Genomic DNA, 14,473 nt, shown 5'->3' on the forward strand with positions numbered 1-14,473 from the left:
TCTTCCACTTGTGAAACTTTTTTTTCTCACCCTATTAAACACAATACTATAATTTTGATGCTATAGATATGGGGTAACTTTTCCATTGTTCTTGGATGTGAGGGAATCTGGTTGTGACATCTATAATTGCCCCATTGATCGCTAGATTAACTTCAGCTGATCTGGTAAAGTATTTGGGTGTCCCCTTCCTTCCCCTCTGTGGCAATTTCTCATGAAGCTTTGCGCTCAGGAGAGAGTATTACTGCCACAGTACTGGAGCACTGCTCATTGGCAATGGGCTTTAACTACCTGATTCCCATGCTAGTTCTTCCAAAGATTCGTTTAAGGCCTGTTTCTAGTAGAGTGTTGAAGCTCCACAACATCAGACACATCCAAATTAGGCACTGCATGTGGCAGTCTGCCTTCCTTTTGTCATTTCAATATTCATGACCACTCTGAACCTCTATCAAAGAAACAGTGATGCCTTTACAGCCAGATACAGACTCCTAGAAGGAGAGGAAATGAGCCATTGTCAGAAATCCACAAACATTTCCGGTGTTTCTTCTCAAACGTTGTCCTTGTTGCCGCTTACTTGGTGTAACGCTGGGATTTCAATCTTACGTGTACTACTTCATCAGTGCAATTCTGGACACACAATACAATTCAATATTAGCAAAATGTAGGCAGGTTTACAAATCACTTTTATTCTCTTTTGTTCTCCACTCAAAAAATGTGTTTCCTGTGCAGAGGCCCTGCTCCCGCCATACCAATAAAGTTTGGACCAATCAGATCCTATTCCCACCATGGGAACAGAGTGATGTACTTCTGGTGCTTTTTGTAAATCTGTGTCCATTTCTATAGAGGAAAAGGTCAGAAGAAAGTTTTGAATGGCAAGAAACTCACTCGTATATATGCTTTCATGTACACTCAAGTACCTTTTGCCTTGCTTTTCTAATTGTCAGCATCTTGGATGTTGTGTACTACTCATTATTGAGAACTGATGTAACATACAATCTTATATTAATAAAACATTTCAGTTGACTACATATTGCGAATGCCTGACAGGATAAAAAGGAGCTGTTTTCTGCAAGAGATGTACTTATCACTGCAAACAACTTTCTTATTTGGAATCACCAACTCTTTGCATTTGAAAAGAAAGAATCACTTTGTGTGCAGGTTCTATCTAACCCTTTTATAAAGGATGCAGTATGTACGTTTTAGCTCTTTTTCATATTCCCTTTTTCTTTACATGCTTTCACTTTCCAACTAACATTTTAAATACATGCATATGCTAACATGTTTACCATGGTGTGCCATAGCCCTTAACCAAACACTTTTTTGGAAGGAAACAGAATGACCCTAAACTTCATCATATAAACAAACGTTGGGGAAATCAACAGGACCTTTCAAAATTAGTAAATAACATGTAATTCAGAAAGGAAGAGGAATTGAAAGGAGCACAAAAAAGTAAATGGGTGACTGACTCATTGAATTGACCCTGTAATACCATGACCATACACCCTTGGTAAGTATGTCCAGGTCGGAGGACGAGAGATCCCACACTTCTAATGAACCTTTTGCTGAACAACCAAACTGCATTCAAATAAATTGTAAATTCACCAAAGTCCTTAGAAGTTTTTTAATGTTGTTTCAATAATGCAAATTTCATCCTCCTTATTGGTCCCAGTTTGTTTACTTTTACCATGCACTTTGGATTTCCCCATTAGGAAATAAAAGACAGATCCCCTATGTTCGAGAATAAAAGCTAGATGACAGCAGGTGTCACATAGTGAAATGCACTGAGAATAAAGGTCATCATTGAAATACATTGTTTTGGCCATCTAAAACAACTAGGGGCAGATTTACAAGCCCCTTGCCCCACTTTTGAGTCACTTTATCCATGTTAAAAGAGACGCAAAAGTGGTGCAAGGGGCTTGTAAATCTGCCCCCTAATAGTTTTGCTTTTATTAAATTGTGTACCAGTGAATTTCACACCATCATTTTCTTTCCCAGATGAAACACATTTCTTAATATGTACCATCATTTCTAATTAATTAATTTTGATTTTCCAATCATACATTCTTTGGGAGTTCCTTTACCATTTCCGACATTATTTCAGTTTCGGTGCTTGATATCTGTGAAGTTTCCCCATATCAGTGACAAATTGATTGCTTGTCTCCCATGCAGAACTCTCTCTATGTTTCAACCTCTTCTGTAGTTTTATTTTGTTTTCTATTACTGACAATTTGCAATCTCAAATCAGTTTTCACTACTAAATAACACCAGATAGATGTTGCCCATATACTCTTTGACACATGTAAGTTCTCTCTCATCCTGACCTAATTTACTCTATCTATGCATTCCGTACTATTACATGGTTCTTAAATCATATCCTCTCATTTCTAATAGTTGTCAGGCACGGACTCCTCTTGGATGCTGTCTCTTCAAATTTGAAGAGTGCATAATTCCCTAGAAGTAGAAGTTTTGCTTGAGAAGCTTTTAGCAAAGTATCTTAAAAATGTTAAAATAATATCAAGTATTACAATGTAATCCATTTTCGAATAAATATTGTGCCTGCATAATGGAGCAATTTGTGTACTTGTCTGTCCAATCTATTATCATAAGTCAGTTGTGACTAATCTGCTTCAAAGTTTTGTTATCATAATAAGAAATTAAGGAGGTATATTAGATTAAAACAGAACAAGAGGAAATGAACAGGGCAAACCTTAGTAAATAATTTGCATATGAGGATTGTGGGATAATTTCTTCATCAATTTCATCCAATTGCAAAGCAATAACAATATTTATTATTTTCATGAGTCACTGTTAAAAAAGACAAATACTTCGGAACTCCTTAATCTTCCACTTGTGAAACTTTTTATTTCTCACCCTATTAAACACAATACTATAATTTTGATGCTATAAATATGGGGTAACTTTTCCATTGTTCTTGGATGTGAGGGAATCTGGTTGTGACATCTATAATTGCCCCATTGATCGCTGGATTAACTTCAGCTGATCTGGTAAAGTATTTGGGTGTCCCCTTCCTTCCCCTCTGTGGCAATTTCTCATGAAGCTTTGCGCTCAGGAGAGAGTATTACTGCCACAGTACTGGAGCACTGCTCATTGGCAATGGGCTTTAACTACCTGATTCCCATGCTAGTTCTTCCAAAGATTTGTGTAAGGCCTGTTTCTAGTAGAGTGTTGAAGCTCCACAACATCAGACACATCCAAATTAGGCACTGCATGTGGCAGTCTGCCTTCCTTTTATCATTTCAATATTCATGACCACTCTGAACCTCTATCAAAGAAACAGTGATGCCTTTACAGCCAGACACAGACTCCTAGAAGGAGAGGAAATGAGCCATTGTCAGAAATCCACAAACATTTCCGGTGTTTCTTCTCGAACGCTGTCCTTGTTGCCGCTTACTTGGTGTAACGCTGGGATTGCAATCTTACGTGTACTACTTCATCAGTGCAATTCTGGACACACAATACAATTCAATATTAGCAAAATGTAGGCAGGTTTACAAACCACTTTTATTCTCTTTTGTTCTCCACTCAAAAAATGTGTTTCCTGTGCAGAAGCTCTGCTCCCGCCATACCAATAAAGTTTGGACCAATCAGATCCGATTCCCACCATGGGAACTGAGTGATGTACTTCTGGTGCTTTTTGTAAATCTGTGGCCATTTCTATAGAGGAAAAGGTCAGAAGAAAGTTTTGAATGGCAAGAAACTCACTCGTCTATATGCTTTCATGTACACTCAAGTACCTTTTGCCTTGCTTTTCTAATTCTCAGCATCTTGGATGTGGTGTACTACTCATTATTGAGAACTGATGTAACATACAATCTTATATTAATAAAACATTTCGGTTGACTACATATTGTGAATGCCTGACAGGCTAAAAAGGAGCTGTTTTCTGCAAGAGATGTATTTATCACTGCAAACAACTTTCTAATTTGGAATCACCAACTCTTTGCATTTTAAAAGAAAGAATCACTTTGTGTGCAGGTTCTCTCTAACCCTTTTATAAAGGATGCAGTATGTACGTTTTAGCTCCTTTTCATATTTCCTTTTTCTTTACATGCTTTCACTTTCCAACTAACATTTTAAATACATGCATATGCTAACATGTTTACCATGGTGTGCCATAGCCCTTAACCAAACACTTTTTTGGAAGGAAACAGAATGACCCTAAACTTCATCACATAAACAAACGTTGGGGAAATCAACAAGGCCATTCAAAATTAGTAAATAACATGTAATTCAGAAAGGAAGAGGAATTGAAAGGAGCACAAAAAAGTAAATGGGTGACTGACTCATTGAATTGACCCTGTAATACCATGACCATACACCCTTGGTAAGTATGTCCAGGTCGGAGGACGAGAGATCCCACACTTCTAATGAACCTTTTGCTGAACAACCAAACTGCATTCAAATAAATTGTAAATTCACCAAAGTCCTTAGAAGTTTTTTAATGTTGTTTCAATAATGCAAATTTCATCCTCCTTATTGGTCCCAGTTTGTTTACTTTTACCATGCACTTTGGATTTCCCCATTAGGAAATAAAAGACAGATCCCCTATGTTCGAGAATAAAAGCTAGATGACAGCAGGTGTCACATAGTGAAATGCACTGAGAATAAAGGTCATCATTGAAATACATTGTTTTGGCCATCTAAAACAACTAGGGGCAGATTTACAAGCCCCTTGCCCCACTTTTGAGTCACTTTATCCATGTTAAAAGAGACGCAAAAGTGGCGCAAGGGGCTTATAAATCTGCCCCTAGTATTTTTGCTTTTAATAAATTGTGTACCAGTGAATTTCACACCATCATTTTCTTTCCCTGATGAAACACATTTCTTAATATGTACCATCATTTCTAATTAATTAATTTTGATTTTCCAATCTCCTTGCAATCATACATTCTTTGGGAGTACCTTTACCATTTCCGACATTATTTCAGTTTCGGTGCTTGATATCTGTGAAGTTTCCCCATATCAGTGACAAATTGATTGTTTGTCTCCCATGCAGAACTCTCCCTATTTTTCAACCTCTTCTGTAGTTTTATTTTGTTTTCCATTACTATTACTGACAATTTGCAATCTCAAATCAGTTTTCACTACTAAATAACACCAGATAGATGTTGCCCATATACTCTTTGACACATGTGAGTTCTCTCTAATCTTGACCTAATTTACTCTATCTATGCATTCCGTACTATTACATGGTTCTTAAATCATGTCCTCTCATTTCTAATAGTTGTCAGGCACGGACTCCTCTTGGATGCTGTCTCTTCAAATTAGAAGAGTGCATAATTCCCTGGAAGTAGAAGTTTTGCTTGAGAAGCTTTTAGCAAAGTATCTTAAAAATGTTAAAATAATATCAAGTATTACAATGTAATCCATTTTCGAATAAATATTGTGCCTGCATAATGGAGCAATTTGTGTACTTGTCTGTCCAATCTATTATCATCAGTCAGTTGTGACTAATCTGCTTCAAAGTTTTGTTATCATAATAAGAAATTAAGGATGTATATTAGATTAAAACAGAACAAGAGGAAATGAACAGGGCAAACCTTAGTAAATAATTTGCATATGAGGATTGTGGGATAATTTCTTCACCAATTTCATGCAATTGCAAAGCAATAACAATATTTATTATTTTCATGAGTCACTGTTAAAAAAGACAAATACTTCGGAACTCCTTAATCTTCCACTTGTGAAACTTTTTTTTCTCACCCTATTAAACACAATACTATAATTTTAATGCTATAAATATGGGGTATCTTTTCCATTGTTCTTGGATGTGAGGGAATCTGGTTGTGACATCTATAATTGCCCCATTGATCGCTAGATTAACTTCAGCTGATCTGGTAAAGTATTTGGGTGTCCCCTTCCTTCCCCTCTGTGGCAATTTCTCATGAAGCTTTGCGCTCAGGAGAGAGTATTACTGCCACAGTACTGGAGCACTGCTCATTGGCAATGGGCTTTAACTACCTGATTCCCATGCTAGTTCTTCCAAAGATTCGTTTAAGGCCTGTTTCTAGTAGAGTGTTGAAGCTCCACAACATCAGACACATCCAAATTAGGCACTGCATGTGGCAGTCTGCCTTCCTTTTGTCATTTCAATATTCATGACCACTCTGAACCTCTATCAAAGAAACAGTGATGCCTTTACAGCCAGACACAGACTCCTAGAAGGAGAGGAAATGAGCCATTGTCAGAAATCCACAAACATTTCCGGTGTTTCTTCTTGAACGTTGTCCTTGTTGCCGCTTACTTGGTGTAACGCTGGGATTTCAATCTTACGTGTACTACTTCATCAGTGCAATTCTGGACACACAATACAATTCAATATTAGCAAAATGTAGGCAGGTTTACAAATCACTTTTATTCTCTTTTGTTCTCCACTCAAAAAATGTGTTTCCTGTGCAGAAGCCCTGCTCCCGCCATACCAATAAAGTTTGGACCAATCAGATCCTATTCCCACCATGGGAACAGAGTGATGTACTTCTGGTGCTTTTTGTAAATCTGTGTCCATTTCTATAGAGGAAAAGGTCAGAAGAAAGTTTTGAATGGCAAGAAACTCACTCGTCTATATGCTTTCATGTACACTCAAGTACCTTTTGCCTTGCTTTTCTAATTGTCAGCATCTTGGATGTTGTGTACTACTCATTATTGAGAACTGATGTAACATACAATCTTATATTAATAAAACATTTCAGTTGACTACATATTGTGAATGCCTGACAGGCTAAAAAGGAGCTGTTTTCTGCAAGAGATGTACTTATCACTGCAAACAACTTTCTTATTTGGAATCACCAACTCTTTGCATTTGAAAAGAAAGAATCACTTTGTGTGCAGGTTCTATCTAACCCTTTTATAAAGGATGTACGTTTTAGCTCTTTTTCATATTCCCTTTTTCTTTACATGCTTTCACTTTCCAACTAACATTTTAAATACGTGCATATGCTAACATGTTTACCATGGTGTGCCATAGCCCTTAACCAAACACTTTTTTGGAAGGAAACAGAATGACCCTAAACTTCATCATATAAACAAACGTTGGGGAAATCAACAGGACCTTTCAAAATTAGTAAATAACATGTAATTCAGAAAGGAAGAGGAATTGAAAGGAGCACAAAAAAGTAAATGGGTGACTGACTCATTGAATTGACCCTGTAATACCATGACCATACACCCTTGGTAAGTATGTCCAGGTCGGAGGACGAGAGATCCCACACTTCTAATGAACCTTTTGCTGAACAACCAAACTGCATTCAAATAAATTGTAAATTCACCAAAGTCCTTAGAAGTTTTTTAATGTTGTTTCAATAATGCAAATTTCATCCTCCTTATTGGTCCCCGTTTGTTTACTTTTACCATGCACTTTGGATTTCCCCATTAGGAAATAAAAGACAGATCCCCTATGTTCGAGAATAAAAGCTAGATGACAGCAGGTGTCACATAGTGAAATGCACTGAGAATAAAGGTCATCATTGAAATACATTGTTTTGGCCATCTAAAACAACTAGGGGCAGATTTACAAGCCCCTTGCCCCACTTTTGAGTCACTTTATCCATGTTAAAAGAGACGCAAAAGTGGTGCAAGGGGCTTGTAAATCTGCCCCCTAATAGTTTTGCTTTTATTAAATTGTGTACCAGTGAATTTCACACCATCATTTTCTTTCCCAGATGAAACACATTTCTTAATATGTACCATCATTTCTAATTAATTAATTTTGATTTTCCAATCATACATTCTTTGGGAGTTCCTTTACCATTTCCGACATTATTTCAGTTTCGGTGCTTGATATCTGTGAAGTTTCCCCATATCAGTGACAAATTGATTGCTTGTCTCCCATGCAGAACTCTCCCTATGTTTCAACCTCTTCTGTAGTTTTATTTTGTTTTCTATTACTGACAATTTGCAATCTCAAATCAGTTTTCACTACTAAATAACACCAGATAGATGTTGCGCATATACTCTTTGACACATGTAAGTTCTCTCTCATCTTGACCTAATTTACTCTATCTATGCATTCCGTACTATTACATGGTTCTTAAATCATGTCCCCTCATTTCTAATAGTTGTCAGGCACGGCCTCCTCTTGGATGCTGTCTCTTCAAATTTGAAGAGTGCATAATTCCCTAGAAGTAGAAGTTTTGCTTGAGAAGCTTTTAGCAAAGTATCTTAAAAATGTTAAAATAATATCAAGTATTACAATGTAATCCATTTTCGAATAAATATTGTGCCTGCATAATGGAGCAATTTGTGTACTTGTCTGTCCAATCTATTATCATCAGTCAGTTGTGACTAATCTGCTTCAAAGTTTTGTTATCATAATAAGAAATTAAGGAGGTATATTAGATTAAAACAGAACAAGAGGAAATGAACAGGGCAAACCTTAGTAAATAATTTGCATATGAGGATTGTGGGATAATTTCTTCATCAATTTCATCCAATTGCAAAGCAATAACAATATTTATTATTTTCATGTGTCACTGTTAAAAAAGACAAATACTTCGGAACTCCTTAATCTTCCACTTGTGAAACTTTTTATTTCTCACCCTATTAAACACAATACTATAATTTTGATGCTATAAATATGGGGTAACTTTTCCATTGTTCTTGGATGTGAGGGAATCTGGTTGTGACATCTATAATTGCCCCATTGATCGCTGGATTAACTTCAGCTGATCTGGTAAAGTATTTGGGTGTCCCCTTCCTTCCCCTCTGTGGCAATTTCTCATGAAGCTTTGCGCTCAGGAGAGAGTATTACTGCCACAGTACTGGAGCACTGCTCATTGGCAATGGGCTTTAACTACCTGATTCCCATGCTAGTTCTTCCAAAGATTTGTGTAAGGCCTGTTTCTAGTAGAGTGTTGAAGCTCCACAACATCAGACACATCCAAATTAGGCACTGCATGTGGCAGTCTGCCTTCCTTTTATCATTTCAATATTCATGACCACTCTGAACCTCTATCAAAGAAACAGTGATGCCTTTACAGCCAGACACAGACTCCTAGAAGGAGAGGAAATGAGCCATTGTCAGAAATCCACAAACATTTCCGGTGTTTCTTCTCGAACGCTGTCCTTGTTGCCGCTTACTTGGTGTAACGCTGGGATTGCAATCTTACGTGTACTACTTCATCAGTGCAATTCTGGACACACAATACAATTCAATATTAGCAAAATGTAGGCAGGTTTACAAACCACTTTTATTCTCTTTTGTTCTCCACTCAAAAAATGTGTTTCCTGTGCAGAAGCTCTGCTCCCGCCATACCAATAAAGTTTGGACCAATCAGATCCTATTCCCACCATGGGAACTGAGTGATGTACTTCTGGTGCTTTTTGTAAATCTGTGGCCATTTCTATAGAGGAAAAGGTCAGAAGAAAGTTTTGAATGGCAAGAAACTCACTCGTCTATATGCTTTCATGTACACTCAAGTACCTTTTGCCTTGCTTTTCTAATTCTCAGCATCTTGGATGTGGTGTACTACTCATTATTGAGAACTGATGTAACATACAATCTTATATTAATAAAACATTTCAGTTGACTACATATTGTGAATGCCTGACAGGCTAAAAAGGAGCTGTTTTCTGCAAGAGATGTATTTATCACTGCAAACAACTTTCTAATTTGGAATCACCAACTCTTTGCATTTTAAAAGAAAGAATCACTTTGTGTGCAGGTTCTCTCTAACCCTTTTATAAAGGATGCAGTATGTACGTTTTAGCTCCTTTTCATATTTCCTTTTTCTTTACATGCTTTCACTTTCCAACTAACATTTTAAATACATGCATATGCTAACATGTTTACCATGGTGTGCCATAGCCCTTAACCAAACACTTTTTTGGAAGGAAACAGAATGACCCTAAACTTCATCACATAAACAAACGTTGGGGAAATCAACAAGGCCATTCAAAATTAGTAAATAACATGTAATTCAGAAAGGAAGAGGAATTGAAAGGAGCACAAAAAAGTAAATGGGTGACTGACTCATTGAATTGACCCTGTAATACCATGACCATACACCCTTGGTAAGTATGTCCAGGTCGGAGGACGAGAGATCCCACACTTCTAATGAACCTTTTGCTGAACAACCAAACTGCATTCAAATAAATTGTAAATTCACCAAAGTCCTTAGAAATTTTTTAATGTTGTTTCAATAATGCAAATTTCATCCTCCTTATTGGTCCCAGTTTGTTTACTTTTACCATGCACTTTGGATTTCCCCATTAGGAAATAAAAGACAGATCCCCTATGTTCGAGAATAAAAGCTAGATGACAGCAGGTGTCACATAGTGAAATGCACTGAGAATAAAGGTCATCATTGAAATACATTGTTTTGGCCATCTAAAACAACTAGGGGCAGATTTACAAGCCCCTTGCCCCACTTTTGAGTCACTTTATCCATGTTAAAAGAGACGCAAAAGTGGCGCAAGGGGCTTATAAATCTGCCCCTAGTATTTTTGCTTTTATTAAATTGTGTACCAGTGAATTTCACACCATCATTTTCTTTCCCAGATGAAACACATTTCTTAATATGTACCATCATTTCTAATTAATTAATTTTGATTTTCCAATCATACATTCTTTGGGAGTTCCTTTACCATTTCCGACATTATTTCAGTTTCGGTGCTTGATATCTGTGAAGTTTCCCCATATCAGTGACAAATTGATTGCTTGTCTCCCATGCAGAACTCTCTCTATGTTTCAACCTCTTCTGTAGTTTTATTTTGTTTTCTATTACTGACAATTTGCAATCTCAAATCAGTTTTCACTACTAAATAACACCAGATAGATGTTGCCCATATACTCTTTGACACATGTAAGTTCTCTCTCATCCTGACCTAATTTACTCTATCTATGCATTCCGTACTATTACATGGTTCTTAAATCATATCCTCTCATTTCTAATAGTTGTCAGGCACGGACTCCTCTTGGATGCTGTCTCTTCAAATTTGAAGAGTGCATAATTCCCTAGAAGTAGAAGTTTTGCTTGAGAAGCTTTTAGCAAAGTATCTTAAAAATGTTAAAATAATATCAAGTATTACAATGTAATCCATTTTCGAATAAATATTGTGCCTGCATAATGGAGCAATTTGTGTACTTGTCTGTCCAATCTATTATCATAAGTCAGTTGTGACTAATCTGCTTCAAAGTTTTGATATCATAATAAGAAATTAAGGAGGTATATTAGATTAAAACAGAACAAGAGGAAATGAACAGGGCAAACCTTAGTAAATAATTTGCATATGAGGATTGTGGGATAATTTCTTCATCAATTTCATCCAATTGCAAAGCAATAACAATATTTATTATTTTCATGAGTCACTGTTAAAAAAGACAAATACTTCGGAACTCCTTAATCTTCCACTTGTGAAACTTTTTATTTCTCACCCTATTAAACACAATACTATAATTTTGATGCTATAAATATGGGGTAACTCTTCCATTGTTCTTGGATGTGAGGGAATCTGGTTGTGACATCTATAATTGCCCCATTGATCGCTGGATTAACTTCAGCTGATCTGGTAAAGTATTTGGGTGTCCCCTTCCTTCCCCTCTGTGGCAATTTCTCATGAAGCTTTGCGCTCAGGAGAGAGTATTACTGCCACAGTACTGGAGCACTGCTCATTGGCAATGGGCTTTAACTACCTGATTCCCATGCTAGTTCTTCCAAAGATTTGTGTAAGGCCTGTTTCTAGTAGAGTGTTGAAGCTCCACAACATTAGGCACTGCATGTGGCAGTCTGCCTTCCTTTTATCATTTCAATATTCATGACCACTCTGAACCTCTATCAAAGAAACAGTGATGCCTTTACAGCCAGACACAGACTCCTAGAAGGAGAGGAAATGAGCCATTGTCAGAAATCCACAAACATTTCCGGTGTTTCTTCTCGAACGCTGTCCTTGTTGCCGCTTACTTGGTGTAACGCTGGGATTGCAATCTTACGTGTACTACTTCATCAGTGCAATTCTGGACAAACAATACAATTCAATATTAGCAAAATGTAGGCAGGTTTACAAACCACTTTTATTCTCTTTTGTTCTCCACTCAAAAAATGTGTTTCCTGTGCAGAAGCTCTGCTCCCGCCATACCAATAAAGTTTGGACCAATCAGATCCTATTCCCACCATGGGAACTGAGTGATGTACTTCTGGTGCTTTTTGTAAATCTGTGGCCATTTCTATAGAGGAAAAGGTCAGAAGAAAGTTTTGAATGGCAAGAAACTCACTCGTCTATATGCTTTCATGTACACTCAAGTACCTTTTGCCTTGCTTTTCTAATTCTCAGCATCTTGGATGTGGTGTACTACTCATTATTGAGAACTGATGTAACATACAATCTTATATTAATAAAACATTTCAGTTGACTACATATTGTGAATGCCTGACAGGCTAAAAAGGAGCTGTTTTCTGCAAGAGATGTATTTATCACTGCAAACAACTTTCTAATTTGGAATCACCAACTCTTTGCATTTTAAAAGAAAGAATCACTTTGTGTGCAGGTTCTCTCTAACCCTTTTATAAAGGATGCAGTATGTACGTTTTAGCTCCTTTTCATATTTCCTTTTTCTTTACATGCTTTCACTTTCCAACTAACATTTTAAATACATGCATATGCTAACATGTTTACCATGGTGTGCCATAGCCCTTAACCAAACACTTTTTTGGAAGGAAACAGAATGACCCTAAACTTCATCACATAAACAAACGTTGGGGAAATCAACAAGGCCATTCACAATTAGTAAATAACATGTAATTCAGAAAGGAAGAGGAATTGAAAGGAGCACAAAAAAGTAAATGGGTGACTGACTCATTGAATTGACCCTGTAATACCATGACCATACACCCTTGGTAAGTATGTCCAGGTCGGAGGACGAGAGATCCCACACTTCTAATGAACCTTTTGCTGAACAACCAAACTGCATTCAAATAAATTGTAAATTCACCAAAGTCCTTAGAAGTTTTTTAATGTTGTTTCAATAATGCAAATTTCATCCTCCTTATTGGTCCCAGTTTGTTTACTTTTACCATGCACTTTGGATTTCCCCATTAGGAAATAAAAGACAGATCCCCTATGTTCGAGAATAAAAGCTAGATGACAGCAGGTGTCACATAGTGAAATGCACTGAGAATAAAGGTCATCATTGAAATACATTGTTTTGGCCATCTAAAACAACTAGGGGCAGATTTACAAGCCCCTTGCCCCACTTTTGAGTCACTTTATCCATGTTAAAAGAGACGCAAAAGTGGCGCAAGGGGCTTATAAATCTGCCCCTAGTATTTTTGCTTTTAAAAAATTGTGTACCAGTGAATTTCACACCATCATTTTCTTTCCCTGATGAAACACATTTCTTAATATGTACCATCATTTCTAATTAATTAATTTTGATTTTCCAATCTCCTTGCAATCATACATTCTTTGGGAGTACCTTTACCATTTCCGACATTATTTCAGTTTCGGTGCTTGATATCTGTGAAGTTTCCCCATATCAGTGACAAATTGATTGTTTGTCTCCCATGCAGAACTCTCCCTATTTTTCAACCTCTTCTGTAGTTTTATTTTGTTTTCCATTACTATTACTGACAATTTGCAATCTCAAATCAGTTTTCACTACTAAATAACACCAGATAGATGTTGCCCATATACTCTTTGACACATGTGAGTTCTCTCTAATCTTGACCTAATTTACTCTATCTATGCATTCCGTACTATTACATGGTTCTTAAATCATGTCCTCTCATTTCTAATAGTTGTCAGGCACGGACTCCTCTTGGATGCTGTCTCTTCAAATTAGAAGAGTGCATAATTCCCTGGAAGTAGAAGTTTTGCTTGAGAAGCTTTTAGCGAAGTATCTTAAAAATGTTAAAATAATATCAAGTATTACAATGTAATCCATTTTCGAATAAATATTGTGCCTGCATAATGGAGCAATTTGTGTACTTGTCTGTCCAATCTATTATCATCAGTCAGTTGTGACTAATCTGCTTCAAAGTTTTGTTATCATAATAAGAAATTAAGGATGTATATTAGATTAAAACAGAACAAGAGGAAATGAACAGGGCAAACCTTAGTAAATAATTTGCATATGAGGATTGTGGGATAATTTCTTCACCAATTTCATGCAATTGCAAAGCAATAACAATATTTATTATTTTCATGAGTCACTGTTAAAAAAGACAAATACTTCGGAACTCCTTAATCTTCCACTTGTGAAACTTTTTTTTCTCACCCTATTAAACACAATACTATAATTTTGATGCTATAAATATGGGGTAACTTTTCCATTGTTCTTGGATGTGAGGGAATCTGGTTGTGACATCTATAATTGCCCCATTGATCGCTAGATTAACGTCAGCTGATCTGGTAAAGTATTTGGGTGTCCCCTTCCTTCCCCTCTGTGGCAATTTCTCATGAAGCTTTGCGCTCAGGAGAGAGTATTACTGCCACAGTACTGGAGCACTGCTCATTGGCAATG

This window comes from Triturus cristatus, chromosome 6, assembly GCF_964204655.1.
Source record: "Triturus cristatus chromosome 6, aTriCri1.1, whole genome shotgun sequence".
Classification (NCBI taxonomy): Eukaryota; Metazoa; Chordata; class Amphibia; order Caudata; family Salamandridae; genus Triturus; species Triturus cristatus.